Source organism: Ursus americanus, chromosome 16 (assembly GCF_024610735.1).
Source record: "Ursus americanus isolate L20-20 chromosome 16, mUrsAme1.1.p, whole genome shotgun sequence".
Lineage (NCBI taxonomy): Eukaryota > Metazoa > Chordata > Mammalia > Carnivora > Ursidae > Ursus > Ursus americanus.
The window spans coordinates 59,479,241-59,495,895 of NC_142142.1; the positions used below are offsets into that span (position 1 = coordinate 59,479,241).

General features: G+C 38.1%; 1 pseudogene; it reads left to right on the plus strand.

Moving 5' to 3' along the window:
* The first annotated feature begins 1,214 nt into the window (after window positions 1–1,214).
* On the plus strand, window positions 1,215–1,630 carry LOC123792455 (UPF0538 protein C2orf76 homolog pseudogene; annotated as a pseudogene).
* The last annotated feature ends 15,025 nt before the right edge of the window (window positions 1,631–16,655 follow it).

The following is a 16,655-nucleotide window of genomic DNA, read 5'->3' on the forward strand; positions in this document are numbered from 1 at the left end:
ATCCAAATGAGTAGAGGGAACAGTTATCTAGAGCTCACGTACCACTGGGAACAGTGTTTATGGTCAACAATCAGAGTGAAAAACTTAGTAACTAATGGGGTATCAGTAGTGGGAAAATTTAACTGTAGATTAAATGTTGCTTTGTTCCCATGTAACAAAGTTTTAAAGTTAGACCCAAAAGGATCAAATAGTTTTTAAATGACTAAGTTCCAGAACTAATCTCAAAAATATTTATAGGAATACAAAAGTATCTAGCACCCAACAAGATATAAAACACAATGTCTTGCATCTAAGTGAAATAGCCAACCATGCAAAGAAATAAGAAAATGCAACCCTTAATGAGGATAAAAATCACTCAATGAAAATAAACCCAGAAATGACGCAAATGGTAAACGTAGTAAAAAGGATAGTAAAAGATTAATCATGATTATATTTTATATGTTCAAAAAGCTGGAGGGAAGACTGAAGAAATCAGACTTCAAAAGATAAAAATTATGATTTCTGAGATCAAAAATACACTGGTTAGGATTACTAGAAGATTAGATAATAAAACAGAAAATGCATATTAATAAACTTGACGTAGCAGTAGAAAATATCCATAATGAAACACAGAGAAAAAATACTTAAAAGTGAAAAAGCTTCAGTGAACCATGAGACAGATTTAAGCAGCTAAGTATACATTAATTAGAGTCCCCTGAGAAGAGGATAGAGAGGGGGGACTGAAAAAACTATTTGAAGAAGAAGTAGCGAAAATATATCCAAATTTGGTGAAAATTACAAAAGCGTAGACCCAAAAGTTAAAAGAACCTTAAATACAAGAAGCACGAAGAAAATTATTCCGGGTCACATGATAATCAAATTGCTTAAACCAGTGATAAAATCTCAAAATCACTTAGAAAATATATGCCTTCTGTTCAGAAGAACAAAGGTATAGATTTCTCACCAGAAACAATAGAAGAAAAAAATAGAGGTGGAATATCTTTAAAGCACTGAAAGGAAAATTCCGTCAGCCCAATTACATACCGATCAAAAATATTCTTCAGAAAAGAATATTGGGATACCAATTTTGACTAGTCACAGACTTCATTTGCTGAATGTCAGAGTAAAGCCAAATGGGCAAAATATATTAACAGTTTTCCTTCTGCACATATGTGAAAGATTCCCCAGGGAACCTACCTGCGAATGAAATTTTGGATCAAAGGGAATTTCTTCACATGACTTCTGAAGAAGTGATCATTGCAGTTTGTCTCATTCATTCATTTGAGAATCACAATTACAAACCTGTAGTATATCATGGACTTAATTTGGACCAGACCGTAAGGGAACTTAGAGTATTTCTAAAGCAAGATGTCTCTTTAAGGACCAGCCTGCACCACCATTCAGAAATTATGAATATGATAAACTAAAGATAACTCATCAAGCACATTAATCAAAGGCAAAGTAACTTGTATTGTGTTTGAAAAATGACAGACCCCTATTAAAAGAAGGCAGCACTCTGAAAGCTGTGAGAATCACCAATGAAACTGAAATTGCATTCTTCTTTGAAGAGGATTTTGAGAACTACAAGCTAATCTCATTTTATCCTAGTGAAAACCTCATGGGGGCTTCCTTTTTTGTATACCTGTACTAAACTCTTTATTTCACTAGTGAGGTTTTTTTTTTTTTGAAATTAACAAACTTAAAAAAAATTAGACTTATTTTTTAAAATTACTTTTTTTCATGCATACACAAGTTGCAATAATTCTTCACACAGAGATCTGCAGTGTAATCACATTAAATCACATTAAAGACATGTTAAGAGAAGTCCTTCAAGTAGATATAAATTATATCAGATGGAAACCTGGAAAACACAGAAAGGGAAAACAACAGAAGCAGTAACTATGTGGGTAAATATAGGGACTTTTCTTTTTCACTTTAAACACTTTCTTTAAAAGATAATTAACTCTTAAATAAAAAATAAGATGCACCAGAATTTATAACATGCATAAATAAAATGTATGAAAGCAAAAGCATAAAGGCATAATTTTCTTATATTATAAAATAAATGATAAAATATCTGAGATAAAAAATACACTAGAAACAAATTGTGATAAATTTGTAAAGTGTGTGCTATTAGCCCTAAACTAAAATAGCATAACAAAAATTTATAGCTGTTAAAACAAAAAAAGAGATAAAATGAAATAATTAAAAAATGCTCAGTCTCAAAGATGGCAGGAAAAGAGAAAAAAGTGATCAAAGAACTGATGGAATATATAGAACAAAACTAACAAGGTGGTCTGTTTAAACCCAAAAGTATTTAAAAATCACATTAAAGGGGCACCTGGGTTGCTCAGTCAGTTAAGCGTCTGATTCTTGGTCTCAGCTCAGGTCTTGATCTAAGGGTTGTGAGTTCAAGCCCAACGTTGGGCTCCATGCTGGACAAGGAGCCTACTTAAATAAAATTAAATCAACCAATCAATCAATCAGTCACATTAAATTTAAATGGTGTAAACATCCTAATCAAAAAGTACAGATTGTCAAATTAGATAAAAAAGCAGGACATTATTTTATGCTGCCTATAAGAAACTTACAAGAAACATTAAATATAAAGACACAGCTAGGTTAAAAATAAAGAGGATGGATACAGTGTATATACCATAGTAACTTTAATCAAAAGAAAGCTGGGTGGTTATCTTAATTTTAGACAAATTAGATTTCAGAGCAAAGAATATAACCTGGAATAAAGAGGGTAATTTCATAATGTTACAATGGATCAATTTATGTAGAGGAAATAAGATTTCTAAATGTTTGTGTACCTAATAACAGAGCTCTAAAATAAAGCAAAAATGGGTAGAACTGAAATTGACAAGTCCACAATTATTGAATATTTTAATACCCTGTCTCAATAATTAATAAAACAAGTAGACAGAAAATAAATAAAGATATAAAGACTTGAAGTTGGTATTGACCAACTAGACCTGTGTCCTTTATAAAATTCTCCACCCAACAGTAGGTACTTTTCAAGTGAATAAGTGAAAGCAAACACTTATTAAGGTAGACCATATTTTGGGCCATAAAACAAATCTGAATACATTTTAAAGGAGTCAACTCATACTATGTAGTGTTCTCTGAAAAAAACTTAATTTTAAATAAGTAGCCAATAACAGAAAGAGATCAAGAAAAACCACAATATTTAAAAACTAAAAGAAATTTAGATTAAAAATCCAAGAAACAAAAACCAAGCAAAAACCAGAGTTCTTGGATATAAAGAGCAGATTGTGGTGGTTTGCCTGAGGTGGAGAGTGGAGGGTGGGCAATATCGGTGAAGGGATTTGAAAATTTCCAACTACAAAATGTATAAATCATGCAGATGTACAACATGGTGACTACAGTTAATAATACTGTATTGAAAGGTAAGACAATGGATTTTGAAAGTTCTCATCATGAGAAAAAATTTTGTAATTATGTATGGTGATGGATGTTAATGAGACTTACTGTGGTGATCATTTTGTGGTATATGTGAATATCATTATGTTGTATACACCTGAACTCATACAATATTATAGCAGTTATACCTCAATTAAAGAAATTAAATAACATACTTCTAATAATCCAAGTTTCAAAGAAGCAATAGAAAATTAAAAATATTTTGAACTAAATGGCAATTAAAACAACTTCTGAAAACATGTGGGATGCAGCTGAAGTAGTAGTTCAGGGGGAAATTTGAAACACTAAACAACTTTATTAGAAAAGAAAAATAATTCTCAAATTAATGATCTTAATTTTTGTCTATTAAGAAGCTAGATAAAGAAAATGAAAACCTAAGTTAAACAAAAGAAAGAAAATAATAAAGATCAATGACGAAATGAATAATATTGAAAACATAAACCAAATAGAGAAAATCAATGAAAGTAAATGTTGATTATTTGAGAAGACAATAAAATTGATAAACCGCTAGCCAAAGTAATCAGGAAACATGAAGATGCAAATCATATGAGTATTGAGTTAGGTGGCATAATTACAGATTCTACAGATATTAAAGATACTAAGGGAATATATGAAAAGCTTAATGCCAATGCATATGGCAAATTAAGTAAGCAAATTTCCTGAAAACACAAACTCACAGCTTACAAAAAGAAAAAAAAACAAAACACACCAGATAACTAGAATAGCCCTATATCTACTGAATAAATTAAATTTTGGCTAAAACCTTTAGTTAACCTTTCCATAGACATTCAGTTTCCATTCTGACATGTAATGAGTGTGGAACTTATCATCCTGAGCCTCACAATGAGAAAAAGCTAAACAAATGGAAAATTAAAGACTTTTCTTGGGTCTATTAGCAAGGTGAAGTCTTAGGACAAACTGCCACCCCCAAATCTGGAGAGATGGACACATCCAGAGAGATACAGAAATCAAAATCTGCTTACCTGGAAAAGAAACCACTGGAGCCTTCAGCCCTAGTAGGAACACTTGCATGGTAATTTGAATGAGTTGCTGGAGACTATGTGGACTTTAGGAAGAGGGAGAAATTCTTGGGGCCGAAGCATTAGGGGCTCTCCACGTTTATAGTTAGTCATTTGGGAAGTGCAAATTAGAACCACAATAGGATACCATGATACAATTATTAGGCTGGCTAAAATTAAAACGATTGTCCTTATCAAGTGTCGATAAGTATGTGGATGAATTGAAACCATCATACACTGTTAGCAAGAATGTAAAATTGTACAACCGCTTTGGAAAACAGTTTGGAAATTTTATAAAATGTAAATATATATCCTTCATATTACCCCAGCCTCCATTCCTAATATTTTCCCATGAAAAATGAAAGCTTATTTCTATACAAAGACTTGTACAAGAATGTCCATAGCAGCTTTATTTGTAATAGCTCCAAACCAAAAAAACTCAAGTGCCCATAGCAGGTGAATTGACAAACTGTAGAACATTCATACAGTGTTATACTACTTAGAAATCACAAGAAACCAAGTATTGATTTAAAACATTTAAAAAAACCTGTTTGGTTGAATCTTTCAACAATTATGTTTCAACGAAAGAAGCAAGTCAACAAAGAGTACATAATTTATGATTCCATCAGTACAAGGATCTAGAAAATGCAAATTTATCTATTGTGGTGGAAAGCAGCTCAGTGGTTACATGGAGGAAGGGGGTGGACTGGGGTGTGGGTCAGGAGAAATGGATTACAAACGGCACCAGAAACTCTTTTAGGTGATGAATATGTTAATGATTTTAATGACAGTAATAATTTCGTGAGTGCATAAATATGTCAATATTTATCAAATTGTTTATTCATGTGGATTTTATTTTTATGCCAGTTATACTTAATAAAGTTGTTTTAAAAATTACTATCCAGGACTAGTGAAGACTTTGGAGCTTTTGCAGTAGAAATGCAGAACTTTATAGAAGTGACTCTTCTACAATCCAGAGCACTTGTGACTGTCCAGGAAAAAATAGCCCTAGACGAACAGGTCACACTAACAAAACAGTTATAAACCACTCTCTGTGTTGTATGGAAGTGCTGAATTACTATATTGTACACCTGAAACTAATACTGTATGTTAACTAACTGTAATTTGAATTAAAAAAGAGTGAATGTATTAAGTAGTAAATTAGGTATAATTAAACAGAGAATTAACGAGCCAAAATTGGCACTGAAGGAAGTCAAGTAGAGAACAGAATAAAGTGACTGAAAGTATTAAAGAGTAACTGAGAGACATGGAAAACATTTTAGAATAAATATAAGAGATAGGGCACCTGGGTGGCTCAGTCAGTTGAGATCCCAACTCTTGATTTTGGCTCAGGTCATCATCTCAGGGTCCTGGGATGGAGCCCCACACCAGGCTCCACACTCAGCAAGGAGTCTGCTTGAGATTCTCTCCCTCTCCCTGTGCCCCTCCCACACACTGTCTCTGAAATGAATAAATAAATCTTTTTAAGTAGAAGAATAAATACAAGAGAGATAATATGGAAAGAAGTAATGAGTAAGAATTTTCCAAAAATCAAGAATTCATTAGATAAATAAAATAAATAGAAACCTGGACACATAGTGAACTTGCAGTACCTCAAGGAACAAGATATACCATTTAAAAAGCCACTAGAAAAGAAAGATCATATGAAAAAGTATCAATTAGATTGATAACAGAGTTCTTATCAGAAAAAATAGTGGCATAATGGAATTAGGCATAATTAGACATATTTAGGGCATGATAGAGGAATATATTGAAAATGCTGAGCAAAAAATAACTATTAACTGAGGATTCTATATATGTCTGTACTATTTTCAAGAATAATGGTGAAAAAAAAAGACAGACTGAGCGTTTACTAATCACAGATTAATCCTCACCGAAAAAATCCATGAAAAGTTTACTTCAGGATTAAGCATTTAAATTACATGTAAAGGCTGAGGTTATTCAGAAGGAAGCAAAGCGAAATGGGTCTGTATTTCTAGTGGACAGTAGCAAGTGCAGGAAGTGGGTAAGTAGAAGATGGCAGATGCCCTCCCGGACCTGATTTGGTTCAGAGAAGCAGAGGAGGCAGGGCTACGCACAGAACCACACAGACAAGCTACGTTTGCAGCTAATAGTCTGATATTTTAACTCTATCTGTAGTGTCAATGTTAATATCAACCCCATGCTTATTCAAGCTGGGAAGTGTTTCTCATATTATTCTTGTATTATTCTATATGTTTAAAATATAAAAACAAGGGGCGCCTGGGTGGCACAGCGGTTAAGCGTCTGCCTTCGGCTCAGGGCGTGATCCCGGCGTTACGGGATCGAGCCCCACATCAGGCTCCTCTGCTATGAGCCTGTTTCCTCCTCTCCCACTCCCCCTGCTTGTGTTCCCTCTCTCGCTGGCTGTCTCTATCTCTGTCAAATAAATAAATAAAATCTTAAAAAAAAAAAAAATAAAATATAAAAACAAAAATGAACCCAACATTAATGACCATTACTGTATTTGAATAGAAAGCCAAATAGGAAGTATTGGCAACATGCCCTCACATTGGCACCAATGTGGAATGGCAGTAACTGGTATGTTTGCAAACTAGCATATCATTCAATTTAGAGTTGGTTGATCCCATAGGTCTCAGATTATAAATTAGATATGGATATATAGATATAAATTATATATAGATATAGATATAAATTATCTATCTATATATATGCTTCTATAAGAAGTATCAATGATTTTGGTGGTTCTGTTCTCTATGAAAACTTATGCTTCAGGGGAAGAGATTTGTGGTTGGAATAACCAAATGTTAGGTGAGCCATTTTAAGGCTAAAGAAGTAAGAACTGTATATGAAGTGAGATAGGATTTATGATGCAAATAAGAAGTTGTAGCTGAATGTGTATCTATACAGAGCTTTTTCACTTAAAAAATAATTGGTGTCTATACTATATCTCTTATTGTTGGCTCACTGTTGATGGTGATATAATTTGATTCACTGTCAGTCACTGTGCCTGACTTTGTGTTATCTTATGCAATGTCAAATCCAGATAGCGAGGAAACTCAAGCTTATACAATGTAGGAACCCTCTTGAAGAAAAATAATACGAAATTACAAATGCAAAATTAGGAACCAAACTTTAATATTTTCCTCTTCTGTTTTCATATTCATTGTCTGAACATTCTTAGATATTATGATTCTTTTCCTGAGCTTCATGATTTTGACTATCAGAGGTTTTAATTTTTATTTAAAATTAAATAAAAGAATTTATGACATTTTGAAGCTTCTGCCTGCCTACAGATCGATACTGATAATATAGTATTGGGCATATTTTAAAATAAAATCACATTCATATGCTGTAATAGAGCATGAAGAAATACTTTTCAGAACTGAATGCAGCCAGAGGAATCCAATTACTTCCACCATCTCCAAAGCTGGAATGTTCAGTCTTCTGGCGTATGCACATCATTTTTTAAATCTCTTTAATATCTTCTGGAATCCATAGTTTCTAAGTCTACATTCCATCTTAAAAGACAGAGCTTCTGGAAAAGAAAGACACTACACCCTTACTGCTATTCCCAATATTATTTTGAGTTTAGATTTTTAATTGTGTAGAAGGAAAAATTAAGAAAAGAAACTTCCTGGATAAGAACCCATGGTTCAAGCTTTCAGTGGTCTGTATAAAAACCTATTATCTTACCTCTTGCTGAAACAAATAATATTGTTAGTAAAATATTATTAATATGTAAAATGTATGCTTTTATTATTTAAATGTGTTGTAATTCTCATAAAATGTTTACCTAAAATTGTTATTGGAAACATATATACAAATGTCCATCTAATGATCCGGAGATAATACAATTTGGAGAAACATTCTTTAAGTTTCTTGTGACCCCTGAGAGAGTAAGATCTACTCAGCTGAAGATTGCGGTCAAAGTCTGTGGGGTGTCTTGGTGGAAGAGTTGTGCTCAATAGGGTGTGTCATCGTGGATGAAGACATTCCTACCCACTAAGATTCTCTTTGGGGAGGATAAAATCCACACAGAGGAAGGGCAGTAGGCAGGAGTAGATGCAGGGACAGGAGCCAGTAGAAGTGAGTAGGCACAGAGGGAAAGGTAAATAGGACACAGATGCAGCAGGAACAGCGGGTACAGCGGGGTATGGAGTAACACCTTGCGGCTGAGAGATGCCGCGTTTACTGGGGCGGAGCTGCCGGCGCATCACTGGGGTGATGTAGGTGCTCTGAAGCATCCTGAATAATGTTCTCTTCCCACCAGCCCCCCATCACCGCCCAGTCCCGGGGCATGAGTGCTGGGACGGCTTCTTGTCTCACTTACTGCCGTAATTTTGTCAAATTAACATTCGTGAAGTAGGGCCCCAGTGTGTCAGATGGATTTAACCAAGGACCGCGGGGGAATTAAATTAGAGAAGTCGACTACTCCCAAGTCCTGGAGGCGGTACAGGGCGTGCCTGGAGGCCACGCTGGGAGGTAGAGGCCGCAGGTGGGCAACGAGTACCCAGCAGGATCCGGGGCACGTGCCTTTTTTACAGTCCAAGGGTGAAGTGCTTTGGGGTTCCCTGGCTAAGGCCAGATTGGTCAATACAAACCAAAAAGTGCTGGGTTTTGGTGAGCTTAGCAGGGGTCTTCTCTAAGGGGTGTGTGAAGGGAAGGCCCCAGGAGACAGGGAGAATGCTTTTCTCAAGGTCTAAGGGGCAGTCATAGCAGGAAATCATATTTGCTTGTGACTCTGTGCTCTGAGGGTGGGGGTGGAGCGGCTCATGTCAGTTCACGGCCTGCAGGCCCCTTGTCCTCACAGAATAGAGGCTGAGGCAGCAATGGTATGGGGCAGTTGAGCTAAATTCTCAGCATTCGATTTACCCGTTCACTTCCAGTATTCTTATTACTTAAGAGTAACTGCTCCTTGCAATTAAGTAGAGCCTATTTAATACAGAATAACTCTCATGATTTAAGTCCTCCTCTTAAAACCAACATTCTGCAATGAGCCATGCCATATTTGCAATCTTCATCTTCGTTTTCTTCCCATTTTTTTCTTTCCTCATTAATAATGTTCAGAATTTTGCTTTTATCCAGTAAAACCAGTTGTCATTCTAGTGAGTTAAGGAAGTGCTTAATTTATCTAAAATTAAAGATTGGAGTTTAAACTGAAAGCTAAAGGAAACTGAATCCAAAGGAGATTCGTACGTAACAGTGCTCCGAATTCACTGGTGTTGGATTAACTGCATTCGTGTGTAAAATGGCCAAGGGCAGAGGAAGGACAGCCTTAAAACATCATGAGATAGTAAGACATGGCCATTTATAATAATAAATGAATATATTACGTCCAGTTCAATACGGAAGGAATTTTAGAGCAAGGTGCAGTTATCAAAACTGGTCTTTGATCAGGACAGGAAAGCTAAAAGCAATTATTAAAAGCTACATACTTCCATCCCTTCCCTTTGTGAACTCAGATTGGAGATAATTTACAGACACATTACAACGTAAACAGCCTATGAAAGGTCCTGTTCCAGAGTAATTTGAGTTTCAGAGGAGAACTATTTTCTTTTTCCCAATATGACTGCCAGAAATACTTCAAGGACAACAGAGCAATCCCTTAGACTTTGATGCTCTCCACAGATTGCGTTGTTTTGGAAAGAAGTAAAATGCTGTCTTCTCACGGAAGCCACAAGTCAACATTTCTCACACATACTCACACAGTCACCCCCTGGCCTTCCCATCACAGAAAAGCACTTAGGGAAACCCCCACCCTAGACAAGAAGAAGATCAGAGATAGATGGATCGGGGCACAGAAACCCCTCCGGATAACATGGACCATTTTGTCGGAGGGTCTTATTTCATAGGAAATGTAAAGAGTGAGATCATCGAGCGAAACTTGTATCTACCAAAGACATGGGGCAAAATGTCAGAGGTACATAAGAATTTAAGACACATCTCTAGTAGGGGCAGAAGGGAGCTCACATCTATTGGTCACTTGCTATGTATCAGGCACTTTCTATATCCTATCACATTTGACGTACAGGTTCCCTGTTTTCCATATGAAGAGAGGTGACAATTTTGGCTTCACTGCCCTAATGTTGCCTTCACAAAGCGTCAAAGACTTGCTGGCAGCCACTAATGATTTTGCTCGTAACCGTTTACTCGCTCATCTCCTTTGCTGCACTATTAGCCCTCTTATGGTCAGGACCATAACGTGTTCTCACTGTGGTATTCCACAGTTTTGCAGGTTGTCGGACACAAAACATTAATTCAGTAAATGTACGTTGAATGACTGAACAAACAGGACAGCAGCCAGGCTGGCCCACAGGTGATGTATATCGTCAACCTGTGCAACCGTCCATACAGTGGTTCCTCCTGCAGTGGAATATTTGGGTCTACTGCTTGAGAAAGCCAGACACTCTATTAAAATACACTCATCACTACAGCAACCTATGAGATGGTATTATTATCCCTCTTCTGTAGACAAGGGAACCCAGGTGCAGAAGGGTAAAGATATTTTCCCAAGGTAAGTTAATCACTAGTAAGTGGTTGAGCTGGGATTCAATACTCAATTCTGTGTGACACCAAAGCCTTCCCACACAACTCTTCTGTACTAAATTCCCAGGAAGTCTTCCATTTTATGCTCTGGCTTCTTGAGAAGCCTCTCAAGGAAGCGTTTTCCAAATTGGGGGTGGGATCTGGGGGAGCAGACAGTGAGTGGTGTTTCTGTGGTGTGTAGGGATGAATGCCACTGAGATCTTTGGGAACTTTACTCTCCTCTGGGAACATAACTCCTCTCCGAGTTACTTAGTTAGTGCAGCCTTTGATCCAGACACAAGTCCTTCCCGGCACTCTCTGCGGTTCCCATTTGCCAGCACAGAATACTGCAAAGGTTGCATTTTGGGATTCAGAATTTAGTTTTCACATTGTGTTGTTTTGCCATCACCCTCAGCTTCTGACTCCCAGCAAAGCTCTGGCTCCTCTCTGCCTCGCCTCTAAGAGGGAGGGCCCTAAGCCCAGCATTTCCAAGTTGCATTCTCCTCCAGAGCTGACTGCAAGCATCAGGGTTCCTTAGGCAGTCTCCTATCCACCACTCTCATCTCAGGAGTGTGAGAAGAAATATGCAGAACTGGGGGTGCCTGGGTGGCTCAGTAGGTTAAGCGTCCAACTTTTGATTTCAGCTCAGATCATGATGCCAGTGTCATGAGATCAAGCCCTCCTTGGGCTCTGCGCTCAAGGGGCAGTCTACTTCAGATTCCCTCTCGCTCTCCTTCTCAAACAAATAAATAGATCTTTAAAAATTATGTAGAATTGGGGGTGCCTGGGTGGCTCAGTCGTTAAGCATCTGCCTTCAGCTCAGGGCGTGATCCCAAGCGTTCTGGGATCAAGCCCCACGTCAGGCTCCTCCACTGAGAAGCCTGCTGCTTCCTCTCCCACTCCCCCTGCTTGTGTTCCCTCTCTCGCTGGCTGTCTCTATCACTGTCAAATAAATAAATAAAATCTTTTAAAAAAAAGGTTTATTTAAAAAAATATGTAGAATTGTTAGAATTGTTCCCTCAGTTCTGACAATTCTAGCTGCTTCTATTTCCCAGTCATGCAGGAGCTGCCTCCTGTATTTGCTACCTCCGTGATACCTTTGCTCACTTTCTGCCTTTGCACTTCTTCAGTGCCTTATTGGTAATTCTCTACATAAAATTCTTTCTGTTGAAGTAACTGGGTTTTGCCTTATGGCCGAATACTGACTGATAACAAGGATTCGGCAGCAGGAGATTATGGAGTTCCCTCTCTTTCTTCTAGAGGAGAGCCATCACAGTTACTCAGAAACTTTGTGAACCTAAGTTTTATTTTTTCAACTGTTCAGGACAGACTGACGGATGTGTGTCAGGGGTCTACTCTGGGATCAGTCAACTTTGATAAATGCGAAAGCGTACTTAAAACATGTTTCACTGGGAGCTGGCCCCAGAGAAGGAGAAATTATGTGAAGGGCATCTACTATATAATTATGATCTGGGGTAATTCAACAGTCCTAACGGACTCATTCCTTCTGAATCACAAAAGGAAGATAGCAGTATTCCCTGCAGATTTAGTATTAATTCTATTATACCATATTCTATTTTTAAAAATTGATAATATATATAAGAACATAATTAAACTTGCCATTAATAGGAAGAAATAGAGAGAAAGAGGGGGTTGGAGGGAAGGGAGGAAGAAAGAGGGGGGAATATGAAGAACAAAGTAGTTAGTAGTAATTTGGTTTTTATGTTTGGTTTGCATATTTTGGGGACTCAGAGAAGCCGTAAGTAACTCATGGATTTTCCTCACCAAACAAGTATTACTGCAGTGGTCATACCCAGTCATACTGCTATCTAGTGTGCTCTGTGGAGGAAACATACATAGGAAGTCTTGGAATTCATTAGTTCAAAATCATAGAACTTGAGAGCTAAGTAGGAATCTTATGATTTAGGTCAATTCCTTCATGTGGCAAATAGAAAAACTGAAATTTAAAGAAGTTAATGGCTTGCTTAAGGCCATCCAATTTGCTGGTGGAGATTAGAGACCACATAGAATCTCATCAAAGGAAGCTGAACGCTTGATAAATATTTGTTTTGCTTTGTGATGTATCTATTTCTTTAAAAAATTGATGATCTTTCAAAAAAAATACATAAAAGCAGAGAGAAGAGCATACTGAACCCTTATGTGCCTGTCAGCCACCATCAATAATACATGCTATTTTAGTTAATCCATAAATAAAGCCTTTATTCCTTCTTGAGGTTTGGTAGTTGGTATATTTCAAGGAATTCAACCTTTTCTTCTCTTATTATTCTTGAATAGATGGAAGATCCATAGTGATGTACCTCTCTCATTCCTGATATTGGTAATGTGTGAATTCTCCCCCTTTCTTTTCTACATCGATCTGACTAGAGATTTATATGTTTTATTGATCTTTTTGAAGTGTGAGGCCTCCAATTTTGTTCTTTCTCAATATTATTTAGCTATCTTGGGTCCCTTGAATTTTAAGAAACATAAATTTTAGGATCAGCATTTTTGTTTTATAGCAGCTGGACAACTGATTTCTTTATGTTGATTTTGTATCCTACAGCTTTACTGAATTTGTTGATTGGTTCTGACAGTTTTTGGTAGACTCTCTAGGATTTTGTAGATATGAGATCAGAACATCTGCAAATAAAGACAGCTTTACTTCTAGCTTTCTGATTTGGATGCATTTATTTCTTTTTCTTTCCTAATTGCTATGGCTGGGACTTCCAGTACTGTATCAAACAGGAGTGGTGAGAATGGGTACCATTGTTTTGTTTCTGATCTTAGAGGAAAAGCTTTCTACCCTTCACCATTAAGTATGTTAGCTGTGAGCTTGTCATATGTGGCCTTTATTTTGTTGAAATATGTTTCTTGTACACCCACTTTGTTGAAAATTTTTATTATGAAAGGATGTTGTATTTTGTCAAATGCTTTTTCTGCATCTGTTGAGATTATCATATGGTTTTTAATCTTTCCTCTATTGTGTTGAATCATATTTATTGACTTATGTAAGTTGAAATATTCTTGGATCCCAATGATAAATCCTGCTTGATCATAGTGTATGACCCCTTAATGTGCTGTTGAATTCAGTTTGCTAATATTTTGTTGAAATTTTTTGCATCTGTATTCATCAGAATCATTGGCCTGTAGTTCTCTTTTCCTGTAATGTTCTTATCTGGCTTTGGTCTTCAAGTAGTGATGGCCTCAAAAAATTGAGTTTGTGAGTGTTCTCTCCTCTTGAAGTTTTTGGAAAAGTTTGATAAGTCTTGGTGCTAATTCTATAAATGTTAGGAACAAAATGTTTTAACAGTAGGAAGACACTTGAGAAGACTGTTTAATTAGAATCAATCTTATAATAAGGCCTATGCTAGTGATTGGTCTTGGACTTTGCAGAGGCAGTATGAACAAGAATATTAGTCCGAAGGTCCCAAGGAGCCAAAGGGAGATGGTGCAAAGGGATTTTCCATTCACTTACCTGACACATTTCTGTAACTGCCTTCTCCATATTGTTATAATTTCTCCTTTTTTCTTTTTTGTTTTAAAGATTTTATTTATTTGACAGAGATAGAGACAGCCAGCGAGAGGGGGAACACAAGTAGGCGGAGTGGGAGAGGAAGAAGCAGGCTCACAGGAGAGGAGCCTGACATGGGGCTCGATCCCACAACGCCGGGATCATGCCCTGAGCCGAAGGCAGACGCTTAACCGCTGTGCCACCCAGGCGCCCCTCTCCTTTTTTCTTAAATCTGATCTCCATCAACCCTTTGTTTTTACCACTGAATGCAGGTATCTTCCAATTTTCCCTTCCCTGTGCACTCTCCGCCCTGTCTTTGCCCCAGAATGCTGACCCACAGCAACAGGCTTCCTATAACTCAAGCTTCAAGCTGAACTTGGCTGAAGGAGAATTGCAGGTGTTCGGGGGATGGTGAGGTCAGAGTATTTATTCCCCTGGTTCCCTCTCTTCAGGGTCACCTTGGGCTTGTTGCTTCCTCCTTGAATGATGAAAGGCCACAGTGACTTCCACATGACCCTCTCCACACAGTTCTGTCTCCAGGTTCTCGTTATGTCTCCATCCCCTCACCATCATCATCCTGTGTGATTTCCCTGATGCCTGCTCAAACCTTTGTACATAACCCCTTTGTTAAACTCTCCTCAAATTCTCCCATTTGAGTCTGCCAGCTGTTTCCTGCTGGGACCCTGACTAATATAATCACCATGCTCACCATCTTGCTGTCTTCCTCACTCTATTATCCATTCTTTATTTGAAGGAAACAAAGGATGAATGCCTTTTCCTTGCAACAGCATATGTTTTAGTTAGATTTTTTGTTGTGGTTGGCTTGCTTTTTTTGTTTGTTTCTAGGTTTCAAGTAGCTGAGACACACTTATGCTGCCTTAAGTAATATGAGTTTATTATGAGGACATCAATAAGATAGTAATTTCTATCACAAAGTTAGCCTTTAAGAAGAGCTGATATTGCACAAAGCTAGATCTCAAGAGAACTGGAAAGCAGTCTAATTTCTTTTAAGGCATAATTGTGACAGAGCACCAGGGAATTCTGTACATATTTTTCTAGGTTCTCTCTTGACCTTAACCTCTCCTTGGGCGATCCAGAGATCATACTCATACCCAATAAATTCAAGGCCATATGCTTAGTGGCTAGGTGCTCTGGATCATAGCATCTGGTAGCCCCAGCTTGAATCTTGACTTTACTAACTGGCTGTGTGCCTTTGAGCAAGCTACTTCATATTTTCTTAGACTTAAGCCACTTATAAAATGGGAATAATGACCAATCTTACTTTATTTGATTCTTGGGAAAAATTCAGTCTGAAAAAGATGGACTGAGTAAACAATAAGTGCTCAACAAATACATGTAAGGTACTGCTATCATTTTCATTAGAAGCAAAATTGTTTTGGCAATGACTTAGGGGAAAATAAATCACTGAACCCCCAGTTGAGCTACCAGCCCAAGGCAATAGACCAGCCTCTGGTGCTTGCATGATATGATCAAGGACTGTGTACAAAGTTGCTGAAATGGGCATAACCAGGGTCAAGCTCAACTATTGTTAAGATGCCTTGGGAGATGAGTTACAGCATCAGCTAAACAGTGAACACTGGTAAACCTTGTGTCTCAGTTGTTAGATGGGGCTCCTTCACTCCTCCATGGAGTCCGTCTGGGTTGGAGTACCCTCTGAGCTCTAGGAGCAGATATTCTCATTCATCTCTCATGGCAGGGATCCTCTCCTCTCCTCTCCTCTCCTCTCCTCTCCTCTCCTCTCCTCTCCTCTCCTCTCCTCTCCTCTCCTCTCTCCTCCCCTCCCCTCCCCTCCCCTCCCCTCCCCTCCCCTCCCCTCTCTCCTCCCCTCCCCTCCCCTCCCCTCCCCTCTCCTCTCTCCTCCCCTCCCCTCCCCTCCCCTCCCTCCTCCCCTCCCCTCCCCTCCCCTTTCCCCTCCCCTCCCCTCTCCCATTCCCTCTCCCCCCCTCCCTTCCCCTCCCCTCCCCTCCTCTATCTTATGCTCTCCTCCCCTTCCCTTCTCTCCCCTCCTCTCCCCTATCTTATCCTATCCTATCCTCTCCTCCCTTCCCCTCCCCTATCTTATCCTATCCTATCCTATCCTATCCTATCCTATCCTATCCTCCCTTCCCTTCCCTTCCCTTCCCTTCCCTTCCCTTCCCCTCCCCTCCCTA